The sequence below is a fragment of the Nomascus leucogenys genome, chromosome 3 (assembly GCF_006542625.1).
Source record: "Nomascus leucogenys isolate Asia chromosome 3, Asia_NLE_v1, whole genome shotgun sequence".
NCBI lineage: Eukaryota > Metazoa > Chordata > Mammalia > Primates > Hylobatidae > Nomascus > Nomascus leucogenys.
In genome coordinates, this window is record NC_044383.1 from 47707709 (window position 1) to 47723095 (window position 15387).

The 15387-nt window shown below is 35.2% G+C and overlaps 1 protein-coding gene across 2 annotated transcripts in view; it reads left to right on the top strand.

Moving 5' to 3' along the window:
• Positions 1 to 15387, top strand: part of PRKG1 (protein kinase cGMP-dependent 1) — a 1320572-nt gene that overhangs the window by 806912 nt on the left and 498273 nt on the right. The gene's annotated exons all lie outside the window — the stretch shown is intronic.

Sequence of the window (15387 nt, forward strand, 5' to 3'; positions counted from 1 at the left end):
GTAATACTCATTTTCCTAATGAGGTTCAAGCCAAAATCTGTTGTTATGCGCAGATGTGCAATGACATTTACCAAACATGTGCAGATATTTTTGAAGTAGGCACACTGTTAAAAATGTCCCACCTGCAGGACATTGTGTCATCATGAGAGGGCTGCCACAAATTCCATCTCAGTAGCTTGCCAGAGACTGAAGCTTTTGACCGAATCTCAAAATGTGAGGTGTTTGGAGCCTCACTGATATGAGATGGACCCTCCTACATGTTGAAGAGCCTGTTGCAAATGGATCTCATTAGTCAGTGGCCACTCAGCCTCTGATTCCTTTTCTAAAAAATCACAGATCATCTGTTTAATAATTATTGATTCTAGAATGTTTCTGGGTTTTGACATCAATTGAATTATATGAGGCCTGTTTATGATGGAATTAAGGGCTACCCTAAAATGAAGAGTTAGGAGACATTTATGCCTAAGAGCACCAGACAGGAATATGTATGAGTTATTCATTTAGCAAACATTTATAGCCTTTATTATGTGCCAGGAACAGAAAAGACAAAGATGAACAAGATGAAACATTTCTTGCCTTCAAATAATTCTGTGCTTCTGTATGCCAGTTTTCTTGTCTTTGCCACCTTATTAACACAATATCAGTCATTCTCTTTTTTTTTTTTTTAGATGGAGTCTTGCTTTGTTGCCCAGGCTGGAGTGTAGTGGCACCATCTCAGCTCACTGCAACCTCTGCCTCCCGGGTTCAAACAATTCTCCTGCCTCAGCCTCCTGAGTAGCTGGGATTATAGGCACCCACTGCCACGCCCAGCTAATTTTTGTATTTTTAGTAGAGATGGGGGTTTTACCGTGTTGGCCAGGCTGATGTCGAACTCCTGACCTCAAGTGATCTGCCTGCCTTGGCCTCCCAAAGTGATGGGATTACAGGCGTGAGCCACCGCACCCAGCCTCAGTCATTCTTTAATTTTCCCTCTTAACCTTGCAGCCTGTCTAAATCTGGATGCAATTTACCAGAATGCTTCTTGTATTCCTCAGAGCTAGTGAGCCAATTGCATGACTACTCTAAACTTTTGTTTAACTCTCTTAGAATTCATTGTCACTACCCAATATGTTAGTGCTAATTCGTTCTCTGTTTCCTATGTACTTATAAGATGATAATACCATTAAAAGACATAAAAAAATAAATTATATTTTAGGTGCCAGGTACCATGCTGAGTATCCACCATGAGTTATTTCACTCATATCTGAGAATAGTTTCGTGAGGCATGCATTATGATATCTGTTTCCTAAAAGAGAATAATGGAAGCTTAAATTAATTGCCCAAAGCCACATACTCCTGTATGGTGAAGTCAAAATGCTTAAACAGGACAAACTCCAAATTATTGACTTTTAGTGTCCTTTATTTCTTTTGAATCCCCTAGAGTCCTTAAATTTGTTCATAGAGCATTGATCTTATGAGACACCATTTCCTTTATTAAAGTCAACACATGGTGTCACCTTTTTTCTAGACATCTGATCTTTTGATGTAGAATCTGTCTCTACACCGTCAATGTTTTAGTATAATTCCTCATAGTTACTTCAAAATAACTATCATGAATATACTCAATCATATAGCTGTATGCTTCACTCCTCTCTGCATTGATCCTTTTGCTTCTGTAAAATGTTATGGTTCAATTGCTCCTTTGAGATAATACAATTCAATTTACCATCCAATTCAGTAATCCTGTCTCTATTATTTTATTAGTTGGTCTACTTGAACACTTCCTATAATGGAAAACTTCTTAGCACAAGATTCAACCATTGCTATACTCCTTTTGTCTCTAAATTGAATCTTAATAGGCAACCCTATAAGTTCTAATTACTAGTCTTAATTCTGTACTTTACAAGTTAGAAGGAAATCACTCTTAATCCATCAGAAACACTATCTGGTTGATTCATTCAAATTTCATTTGAGATGGAATAATTAAGGCTGTTAGCTTAAGATGGAAAAAATAAAATAAAGAAAAATATGAGTATATAAATAAAGAGGAAAAGCAATGAAAGTTAGCCTGTAGCAACTAGGAGCTATTTGAGAGCAAGGTCTGTATCTTGTTTATCTTCATACCACCAGTTCCTGGTACAGTTCTTGGCACATAGTAAGGTCTCAAAAATGCCTATAAAATGTTTGTAATAAATCTCTCAACTCTTGACTTCAGGGTAGCCCTTAATTCTGTTATAAACAGCTCCACTGAATTTACTTGAAGCCTAATAAACCCATCAAATACTTTAGGTCTTTTAGTGACTTTCCCTTTCTCTTATACAGGATGACTGTCCTCAATTTCTAATCTTTTTCACAGATTGTTTCCCCTTTGTAACCCAGTCATTTATTTAATCTGAAACATCTGCTGAACACTTTAAAACTATCATAGATCTCAGAGTAGAATATGGTACCGATATAACTCAGGTATATGAATAACTATGAAGCCGATATAACTCAGGTATATGAATAACTATGAAGCAAGGCATAGTGACAAAAGTCACTAAGGAGACACAATCAGAAGGTTGCAGATATTTAGAGGGGGCAAAATTCTAGTTGAAGTGAGTGGGAAAGTCTTCATAGACAAAGTGGCTTTTGAGCTGAGCCTTTAGGGACTACTAAGATTGCTGTAGGTAGAGGAAAATAACTGGAGTAAAGACTTGATGGCAGGAAAAGGATGGGTGGATTTGGAAACTATGCAGTCAGTCCATTGACTGAAATATGTTACGTTTAAGGGATTATGGGAGATGAAGCTAGGAAGATACTTTTAATTAGAGACGTGGATTAAATGTAAAGATGAATACATTTTGTTTTATTTATGGCAGTAGGAAGAAGCTATTGAATGTTTGGTGGGTAGAATGACGGGATTAGCATAGTGCTTTGGAAAGATCAATCTAGTAGGACTGCTTGGAATAGCTTATCACTTTCTTAATTGTGTTTCTTTGTAAACAGCTCACAAGTGATTGTGTGATCTTTACTATTCTTGATAAGAGGGAACTTGTAGCATTTTCATCTTCATAACTCTATTATTATCTGTGGGCTTCTTGACTCCTCCTTTCACTCTTGGTCCCGAGTTTATAACCAATTTACACAGAAATCTACTTATTTCTTAGAGAAAAATTCCTTCTTTTTCCCTGTTCTTTTGCCTAATATACCTGACCTTTGCCTCATGCTAGGGTTGTTTTAGATAACCTAAGTTTTATTTATTCTTTCCACTTCTTCCCCACTTCATCAGTCAATCCACAGCCTCCACTACCAGCTTTTCATAGTGCTGAGTTTCCACAGATTTTCAAGTACTTTAATTGTGGTTTAACAAATGTAAGAATATAGTGTATTGTTATTAACAAGGAGTGCAAGGAGAAAGACTGGGACACTTGGAACATTCCTTGTTTCTATAGCCCTATTCCACATCTTCAAAACATGTTACTTATTAGCACCTATTTTTTGGTGCCTATGGGTGTCAGCCAAAATGGAAAAAGGCAAGAATTGATTTTTTATTGGCACATGTGATCCCTCACATCCATCTATTCCTGTTGCCCTCAATGCCTGCCATCAGATGAACTCTGGATGGTTCACACAGCTTTGACTTTTAAAAATGACTTCTTCAACACTGTTGGGAGTTACTGTGCCTAAAAATTAGAGCCTGTAGAATGAATTAAAATGCTTATTCAGCTTTTTTACTGAAGACCACCTAAAGACAGAGGGTAGCTCTGAGCTTTCCCAGAAAAAGTCAGTCTGTAAAGAGTAAAATAAGTAAATATTTCTTCAAATGTCCAGACATTGCTGTACAACCACAGGGATAAACAAAAATCAGGGAATCGTGGCATTATTAAATGAAAAAAAAAAAGGTGCTAGTGACGATCTCCAAACAAATGGAGATGTAAGAACTGCCCAACAAAGAATTCAAAATCTCTATTTTAAAGAAGCTTGCACACTGCAAAAAAAAAAAAAAAAAAAGAACAATAATTTAACAAACTGACAAAAACAATGTGACCAGAATGAGAAATATAATGGAGGGATTGAATTTTTTTAATCAAATAAATCTTAGAGCTGAAAAATACAATGAATGAAATGGAAAATGCAATGGAGAGCATCAGCGCAGCACAGAAGAATCTGTATGCTCAGACAGGTTATTAAAAAATATATAGCCAAAGGAGAAAAATGGTGGAAAAAAGAACAAAAAACTCTTGTGAAATTTATGGGATAGCATCAAAAGAATGAATGTACAAGTCATAGGAGTTAAAGAAGAAAAGAAAGATAAAGAGGAAATAGCGTATTTACAGAAATAATAGCAGAAAACTTTTCAAACCTAAAGAAAAATAAAAGTATTCAAGTACAGGATGGTCAAAGGTCTCCCATCAAATTCAAGCCAAATAAGACTACCGTAAGACATAATCAAACTGACAAAAATCAAAGACAAAGAGAGGAAAGCAGAAAGAGAATGAAGTAAATAACATATACAAGAATTCCAATATGCCTAGCAGCAGACTTCTCAGCAGAAATCTGTCAGGAGAGAGTGGGATCATACATTCAAAGTGCTGAAGGAAACCATATATTAGATAAAATACATTTTTTTTTTTTTTTTTTTTTTGAGACAGAGTCCTACTCTGTTGCCCAGGCTGGAGTGCAGTGGCATGATCTCAGCACACTGCAACCTCTGCCTCCTGGGTTCAAGCAATTCTCCTGCCTCAGCCTCCCAAGCAGGTAGGATTACAGGCATAAGCCACCACATCCAGCTAGGTTTTTTGTATTTTTAGTAGGGACAGAGTTTCACCATGTTGGCCAGGCTGGTCTTAAACCCCTGGCCTCAGGTGATCCACCTAGCTCAGTCTCCCAAAGTGCTAGGATTACAGGCGTGAGCCACTGTGCCCGGCCAATAAAATACATTTTAAGTCAAAAACTACAAAGAAACAAAGAAGATCATTGTATAATGATAATGGGATCAACCCAGCAAGAGGATATAACAATTGTAAATATATATGCACCCAACATCAGAACACTTAAATATATAAACAAATGTTAATAGCTCTGAAGAGAGAGAGAAACTGCAATAGGATAATAGTAGAAGACTTCAACACCCTACTTGTAGTAATGGACAGACCGTACAGACAGAAAATCAATAAAGAAACCCAGATATAAAGTAAAACCCAGATCAAATGGACCTAACTTAATTGTACAAATGTTCTATCCGACAGCTGTAGAATATTTCTCAACTGCACGTGGAACTCTCTTTAGCATAGATTATATGTTAGGCCACAAAATTAATTTTAACAAATTTTAGACTATTGAAATAATATCAAATATTTCTGACCACCATGGGATAAAAGTAGAAATCATTTTTCTATTGTAGTTATTAATATATTGTATATATAGTGACAGTAGTTATTAATATATTGTATTCTTGAAAAATGCCAAGAGAATGGATGTAAAGTGTTCTCACCACAAAAATGATGACTATATGAGGTATTGCAATTGTTAATTAGTTAGATTTAGTCATTCTACAATGTATACATACATTAAAACATTATGTGGTACACAGTAAATATGTATAATTTTATCTGCCAATTTAAAAAATAAAAATAATAGAAAGTAAAAGAAACAAAAACACATATTAGTAAAACAAGCTAGGCTTTGGAGTCAGACTGAAACTAACTCTTTTAATTATTATATATGTGACCTGGGCAGTAACTTAGCTTTTCTGAGACTTAATTTGAATATTTATAGAAAGGAGATAAGACTATTTCATAGGATTAACATATGTTAAGCAAACATAACAAAGTTTCATTTTGTGTAGTAAATGTTCAATAAAGATACCCTAAATAATGATCATTATTATGAACATACTTGCACTAAAATCATTATCCGCTTGGTCCTTCTAGTATCCTTAACATTTGAAAGTCAGTTTACATTTTAAAATCATTATGTTGGTGAATTGTTTTCCAACAATTTTCGGAAGGCACCATTGGCCTTTACAGGTTACTTTCTACAAGGTATGAAGTCAAACAGAAGTTAGAGAAACAGCCATTTTATTTCTATCTCCTTCATTACAGAGCAGCCCACTCCCTTCCAATGTATGAATATCGTGACAACATTGATGGTAATTTTTCTTGTTAATAAATATATAATAATGATTCTTATCTGCAGTGTCCAATTTTATGATCCATCCTCTATATGTCATTAAAACGATAACTTTTCCAGTTAAGAAAGGTTAAAATATATCCTCCAAACTATACTGTGAGGCAATTTGTGCAGTGGAAACATTGGCATGCTCCAGATGCATAGTAAACAGCAAATGGCCTTTTCTAATTATGAAGCATTTGTCTCAGAACATTCCGGCAGTTAGAATTTAGCTTTAGGCTAACATATGCCTTAATAATGTTGGGAAGCAGTTATGGGCTTGATGGAGCCCCTCAAGGTCTCTCCCAAGCTTCTGATTCTGTCACACTAAGTATCTGAGTGATCACAGACGAGTCAAGCATCAGTAAAGTGGGGGTAGAATAAAGCTTCTGGGATTCCATGAGCACATATTAAAGTACCTTATGATGTGAGCTGATTTTCTTTAATTTGGTAAACACGAAGTAGGAGAATAAGCTAATCATACTTTTCCATGTCTTTCTTCCTGTGCTAAGCCCTCAATTTCTGGTCTATTTAGAAAAAGTATGGATTAGCAAACATTTTAAATGAGACTTACCTACTATCTGAGAATGTTCCCTGAAAAACATGGTCCAACTTGAGAAAAATAATTCACTCAGGAATTCTTTTCAGAAATTTCAACTAATGTTCTTCTGCAGGAGAAAGATGTTCAGACACAACTAAAATTGAAAACCAGTTCTCTCCTAATAGAGATTATGACAGTCTGTGGTGATTTGCCAAAGAATTATAAGAATATTTTATTTAGTTGAAACGTTTGACACACACGAAATTCAATTCAGAGTATATTTGATGAATTTTCACTTTGTTATATTCCAAGGAACAAAAGAAATGTGTAAATAAATGATTATCTGTTATGAGTGTTGTTACTCTAGAGCAGCACTAACCAACAGAAATGTTATATAAGCAATATATATAATTTTATATTTTCTGGTGATAACATTAAAAAGAGAAGCAACTATAATGAATTTTACTAGTAAACTTTTATTTTACCCAATATACCCAAAATATTATTATTTTAACATGTAATAAATGTCAAATTATTCCTAAGTTATTTTACATACTTTTTTCATACCATCTTCTAAATCTTGTGTGTAACTTGTGCATCTAATTTCACGTTAGCCTCATTCCAAGTTCTCAATAGCCATGTATGGCAAATAGCTATTATATTGGACAGTGCAGATTAAAACATATCAAGGGCTAAGCTTGATAAAAGTTTAGCACAGAAGGGTCTGGAAAGGGAGAAAATATTTAAAAAGTACTGTGCTGGTTAATTTTGTGTCAAATTTGACTGGGCTAAGGGATACCCAGATAGCTGATAAAACATAATATCTGGGTGTATCTATCAGAGTGTTTCAGACAAGATCAGCATTTGAATCGGCAGACTGAGTAAAATGATCCACTCTCACCAGTGTGAGCAGGCATCGTTCATTCTGCTGAAGACCTAGTTAGGACAAAAAGGTAGAGGAAAGGCAAATTTGATCTCTCTTCTTGACCTCTATAACTGCATAGCCAACTTCTTTCATAAATACCCACTTATATGTCTATATAGCCTATTGGTTCTGTTTCTCTGGAGAATCTTGACTAAGATTGACTAATACAACTATCTTTGCTTTGAGTCTTGTAAGCTTATGTGGGAGTTTTAGAAGACAAGTGGTTGGAAAGTCATTCCAGGTTGAGGACCTATCATGAACAAAGTCATGGAGTAAAACAAGCTTTAATCTGGAGGGGTAGAGGCAGGCTTGAAGCTGGGGAAGACATGGGGAATGTCACCAGTTCCTGCTTATGGAATTTGAATTGTGCCTTAAAAACTCTAGGTATCTGAGTATTAAAAAAAAAAAAAATACCGATGTGAGACTTATGAAAAGTAAAACAAAGCATGAAACACAATTTATTTAGTTATCTAGCCAAGTAAATATCTTTGATCACTTTTGTTTATTGTAATAAAATATATATTTTTTACTTATATATATATAATGGTTAGGATGATAAATTTTATTGTATATGTAAGAAAATATATAATAAAATATATATTATATATCTGTATTATATTATTATATATTATATTTTATTTTATAATGTAATATATTTATACTATATTTATAATATACAGATTATAATTTATTATATCATTATACATTATCTATAAATATATATAGATAAATATGTTATATGTATTTAATATTAAATATAATATTTTATTATTTTATATGTTATATATAAATATCTAATATATAAATATATAAATAAAATACATAAGTAATAAACTTTTATTTTTTATGTATATCTAAAATATATCATCCTAACCATTCTGAAGTGTACAATCAATCAGTGCCTTTAAGTACATTCACATTGTGCAACCATCATCACTATTCATCTGCATAACTTTTTCATCATCCTAAACTGAAACACTGAATTTATTAAAGAGTAGCTCTTCATTTCCCCACTCCTTCCCAGGCCCCAGTAACTACTATTCTACTTTATACCTCTGTGAATTTGACTATTCTAGGACCTCATATCAGTGGAATCAGACAATATTTGTCTTTTTGTATGTGGCTTATTTCACTTAGCATAATGTTTTCAATGTTTATCTATGTTATAGCACATATCAGAATTTCATTCTTTTCCCAAGCCTGAATACTATTTAATTGTATGTATACACCACATTTTGTTTACTTATTCATCCCTTGAAGGACATCTGGGTTGTTTTAATCTTCAGCTATTGTAAATAATGCTGCGGTGAATATTGACACACAAATATCTGTTTGTGTTCCTGCTTTCAGTTATTTGGGGTGTATACTCAGAAGTAAAATTTCTGAATCATATAGTGATCCCATGTTTAATTTTTTCAGGAACCACCATATCATTTTCCACAGTGGCTGCACCATTTTATATTCCTACCAGCAATGCACAAGGGTTCCAATTTATCCACATCATCACCAACACTTACTATTTTATATTTTTAAATAAAATAATAGCCATCCTAATGGGTGTGGAGTGCTATCTCATGGTGATTTTGATTGGTATTACGCTAAGGTTAGTGGTGTTGGACATCGTTTTTATATCCTTATTGGTCATATACATTTATCTTCTTGGCCAACTTTGATGAAAGGAAACATTTTTCCCAAAACATAAAATTTACTTGGCTGACATTTCATAATATTTGTGAAGCTTCATCTTGGCCTCCTAACATTCCCAAAGCTATCTGAGTGTTAAGGTGTTTGTCCTGGGACTCACAGCCGGATACATTTATTTCTAGACTATAAATATCTGTAGGACCATGTGATTTCAGAATGTTTTTAAGATAATTATGCTTTTTTATTATAGCAAGGAAAATTTTGAAAGCATTAGAAAATACTTTGAAGATAATAGTTATATATCTATAATGTAGAAAGTAAAAGACAATTACAAGCTAATTTTGCTCATTGAAAGTCACTTAGATTAGTTTATAATGTGCATGGTTCTCACCCCTTAAAATGGGGTAATTTTGCTAATACAATGCTGTCTGCACTTTTGAATAATATGAATGCAGCATTCATTATTCCACTATTTTATTTTCACTTGTATGTCTAGGCTAGAAAGTTGAATATTAGGGTCAACTTCCCTCTACCTGACTTTTCCTATCTGTTTAAGATCCTTAAAATCTTTCAAATTCATCTACCTCTCTAGCTTCTTTGCCACTACCAAGGTCCACCCACCTGAATAATTCCAAGAGCTGCTAACTAATCTCTGTCCCTGTCTTGTCTCTATCTCTATCTCCATTTCTGACTCTGTCTCTATTTCTACATCTTTCTTTCTTCCCTGAGTCCTGTCCTCCTCCAGTGCACCATTAGGTACTACTAGCAAAATCTTTCTGAAGGGAATCATTTGCTTTAAACCCTTCTGTGCCCCCCTCTTCATTGGCCTCAGGATCAAGTCATAACTCCTCATCAAGGCACACAAGAGCGTTTGCCATCTAACCATTGTTGCTTTCCTTATCACTTCTGTCTCACCTCTGACTACCTCCTAGCATCTCAGCATCCCTGGACCACTTGGAGTTTCCTCCAAGGGACACCTTTTCTTCTTTATATATACAACGAGACTCCTCATTTTGGAAAACACTTGTGGTGGTAGTTGTGGTGGTGGTAGGATAACCTCAAAAATATCTAGCAATCCCCATGGCATACTTGATTCTGGAGCAAGGTCTGTGAGGACACTGTTGAGCTCAATATTGACACTTTAGTTACTGAACTGTGGGGATCCTAGGAGATACTGGGGGAAAGGCTGGGAAGGGCTGTTAGTGAACTCAGGGAAATGGCTGTTTACTAAATAGTATAAAAGTATTTTGATGTGTTAGCAACTGGCATGACCCTAGGGACACAGACCAGCTAAGTACTAGCCCTGCCATTGCCACTCCCACTACCTCTTTCTCTGACCTAATTTTTCCTCCAGGACTTGCTTAGAGTAGGGGCTCTTAATCTTGTGTGTGGGTGTCAAGGACCTATTTGTCAGTTTGGTGAAGCATATGGACTCCTCTAAGAGTAATCTCTTTAAAGACATGAAATAAAATACATAGGATAACAAAGAAAATCATTTATATTGAAATACAGTGATGACATTTAATGATGAATTGTGATATAATAACTTATTAAAACTAAGATTTAGAGTCAGCTCTAGTAACTGCCATAATTTTGAAGTAGTGATGAATGTAAATTATATTAAGATATCTGCAGCAAATATAGGATATAAAAATAGCCACTGTTTCTATTGGTAACAAATCATACTGTGGTTTGTTGCTCAAATTTCTATAATCATAAGAAGAAATGCCAAATATCAGTTATAGTAAAAATAAGGGTGCTGTTTTTTCTCCCTCATGTTCAAGAATCTCTTGAGTTCCATTGACAGATGTTTTGGAGCTCCATGGATGCCAGATTTCTTAGTCAGTTCGGACTACTGTAACAAATACAGATGCTCCTGGACTTGCAATGGGTTATATCCTAATAAACCTGCATGAGTTGAAAATATTGTAACTTGAAAATGCATTTAAACACTCAATCTACCAAACATCATAGCTTTGGCTAGCCTACCTTAAACATGCACAGAACACTTACATCAGCCTACAGTTGGGAAAAATCATGTAGCACAAAGCCTATTTTATAATAAAGTGTTGAATATCTCATGTAATATATTGAATACTTTACTGCAGTACAGTTTCTAGTGAATACATATCACTTTCACACCATTGCAAAGTTGAAAATTTTTAAGTGGGACCACCGTAAATCAAGAACCATCTGTACCATAGACTGGATGGCTTAAAAGACAAGCATTTATTTCTCACGGTTCTGGAGGCTAGAAGCCCAAGATAAGGGTACCAGAGAGGCTGGCTTCTCGCTGATGCCCCTATTCCTGGTTAGGTCCTCACGTGGCCTTTTCTTGGTGCTTGCATTCAGAGAGGGAGATCCTCTTTTTCTAAGGACACTAATCCCATCATATGAGCTTTACCCTCATGATGTTATCTAAATCTGGTCTCATCCCAAGGCAACCACCTTCTGATAGCATCACATTGGGGATAGGGCTTCAACGTTTGAATTTTGGGAGGACACAGATATTCAGTCCCTAACCCTGGGTGTAGCATCCTAGCTTAGATGATTCTTTTCTGCAAAGCCTTCTTTAATCATCTCTTCTCAGCTCCTCCCCACGGAAAGTATGCGTTGCCTTTTTTGTGTATTCACAGCCCCAGAAACTTACCCCGTGGTAGCATTTATCTCTTCATTTGTTTTTCTCTTGTACTAGACCAGGAAACAGCAAGTATTTTCTGTAAAGGGCTGGATAGGAAATATTTTAGGCTTTGCAGTACATATGGTCTCTGTTGCAATTACTCAGTTCAGCCAGAGACAATATGTAAATGAATGGGCATGGCCGTGTTCCACTAAGACTTTTATGGACACAAATTTATTTTTGGACACAGAAAATTGTTTCATACAATTCTCATGTGTCACGAAATATGCTTCTTTTTAAATTTTTCAACGATTTAAAAATACAAAACCCATTCTTAGCCAGTAGACTGTACAAAAACAGACCATGGGCCAGATTTGGCATGGATAATAGTTTGTCTACCTCTGTACTAGATCACAAGTTTCTTGAGGGCAGGGACTGTGAATTTGTTTTCTATCCCTTAGATCTAGCACCGGTGTTTGCCATATTGGTATAAAATAAATATGAGCTGAATAAATATTTGAGTCTATAAGTGCATTATACTTACATTTGCTTTCCCAATATTCTTCCAGAATTTGAGTTGAACAACAGATGAATTCCTCAGTAGAAGAACTGAAGCCAAATCCAGATTTGTGGTCTCTTAGTCTAGCACGATTTTATGGCTCCTTCCTCTGTAATCTTGGTGTCCCCTAAATGAAGGCCAACTGTTTCATGCATTGAAGTTGTTCTCAATGTACGTGTGTGTTTAGAGGTCTCAGAGTAATGGGAGTTTATTTTCCACTGAGTGGGATGTATGTGACCCTAACCTGAGAAAATGATACACACTTCAGCAAAGAATTTTAGATATATACTTGAACAAAAAGGAAAATCACTTCCCAGCACTGTCTCAGCTTTATACCCTTTAGACTTAAATGTTCAACAGTAATCATCATGAAAATCACAGGAATTGTATTTGTGAAATACTTATTCCCTATAGAGATTAACACATCACTTAAGATCAAAGGTGAATGAAGAGATATATTTTTGAATGGTCTCTGTAAGTTATGGAAGCAATAGATTTACACTCCAGCAGGCTAGTTAAAAAGCAACATGTTAATCACAACTCTAATATAACCATGTTTTTGATAATAAGTCAAGGTGATTATTAGTCATGCTTGTCCATCTGTAAAAAGCTGACTTGACTAATATGTATGTTGGCCAAAGCTAAATATAAAAAAGGTTTAGGTATCATGCCCAAGGTCATGGACAAATTTGCAATCTCATCAAGCCATGTTTATTATCATGCAAAATATCTGAACTACAGTTTTACCTACAGACATTTTAATAGCCCATGTAAACAGGAACCAAAAAGTAAAATGAAATTATTGAATTCTGTCAATTTATTTTTTAAAGTCATTTTTCAAGACATAGATAATGAAATCTGATACATTCAGTTTAGATATTTTGATGGGCATCAGACGCTACGTAGGCTTAAATTATTTTGTGGGTTTTTTGCAGGTGAACTTTATGTCCATAAAGTTTATTAACGAATTTGCCTAATGCCTACCAAATGAAATGCTAATTTCTAGTGGAGGAGCAGAGATTATAAGAGATGAGACAGGGACTTTTCTCTGAAGGAATATACAAATTTATATAAGGAAACATGATACAGACCTAGGAGAGAAATAACAATATTAACACATGCTAAGCACCAAGGAGAGAAACAGATAGAAAAAAGCAGCAATTCATAGGACAGGAAGGGACCAGGGTCAATGCCTGGGCTTGAGGTGCGAACTCAGATTTAAAATGCTGCAGATCGCTTGGCCACAGTAAATACGTGTGCGTGTGCATGCGCCACCCCCAAACCATGCAGCAACACTACGGAAATCTCAGCCATTTCAGTCTCTTTTCCTGGTAGACTCCTCAGCTCATTTCCAACTGTGCTCTTGTTTATGTACTTTCCTCACCCAGTTACTCTTTGCCCACCTCTTTTGTAGCTCAACTCCCACCACTTTTTAAGGTCCCACTTCCTGTTCCAACTCTTAGGAATCCTCTCCTGATTTCCCAAGTTCTTTGTGGCTATATCATCCAGTCTTACTATTTGTCTCCAGTAAAAGGGTATTGTGGAAAAGAGTCTGGAGGCAGCAGATGTATTAGAATCTGGCTGACGGATACCTGCACTACCTTTGTTTTTGATGAAGTGTCATTTGTAAAAAACATTTAGAATGGAGCCATGCACACGCAAGTTCCGGCTGCTTTGTTCTATTTCTACTTCAGTGAGCATGTTTTGTTTTTTCTTTAATATAGAGTTGGCCAAGGGAGGAGTCATATTCTAGTTTTGCAGCTTAAATTTTGCAAGAAAAAAATAGATACAATTCAAAGATGGCTTTACTCTGGAGTACAATATCCATTCCTCTTATCTTCCTTCTCCCCTGTTCCTTTGTGTGTAACTTCTAGCTCCTCCCCACAAGGCACACACATGTCCTAATTCCTCTGATAACTTTTTTTCTCCTCCTTCACTCCCAAATCATGATCCATCACATTCACTGGGCTTAGTCTTGAGAACTGTGAAGCAGAGAGAATTGCACTCTTCTGTCTTTCTATGTTTGGCTCAATTAACTATATCCTGGCCCTATTCAAAGCTCTTCCTCAGACTACATACCCCATGACTGTGATATATGAATTGTTTTTTTTAGTTCATTTGCTAGCTTAAAATATTTTATGTCATGAAAATTTGAAAACATATATAAAAGTAAAGAGAATAATAAATCTCTCATATGCCATCACACCAATATAATAACCAAGATTTTTAATGTGCTCATTTTAAAAGTGTTACACACTGTAACATTTGTCTTTTAAACTTCTCTTAGTCATGTGCTTAATAGATCAAATGGTGAAGTTGTGGGGTATTCAGCTTCAACATTTAATTATGCATTGTCAAAGATAGTGGTGCATAAGAGAATAAATTAAAATTCAACAAACATGTCTACTAAAACTACCACGTGGCAACTTTGGGCACAGATTTCAATTTGTAAAACGAGCTTTGTGTGGAAGTCATTGTGTAACTATTATTTCTGTTATATAAATTCTCCCCTAAGCCTGAAAATTGAAATTTTACTTCTACTTTTTATAATTAAAATATTATCATATGAGTCATTAACACCATGCTGGGTGATTACTAGGGTTTATTATTACTTGTGAACCTCTTTTTTCTTCGCGCTATTTTCTTCATATATAGGCTCGAATTACAAAATGCTTTCTATGTGGGTTTAGACACTATCAACCCCCAAGGGTCATAGAGCAAGGGCAACAGGAATCTTCCTAGTAGGTAATAATGCTAGTATGGAAGATTATGAACTACATTTTGCCTGTAAACATATAGGACTTTTTTAATGAAATGGGATAGCATTGTGATATTAGCTTTAAATGTTTGTAAAAAGTCAATCATTTTCATGCTTCTCATGAATAGCTCATCTCCTTTGCAGGATGTTGTTCACAGTTGAAATTCTCTGATTAATTTTTCCCTGTTTGTTTCCCTTTTATTTTTCT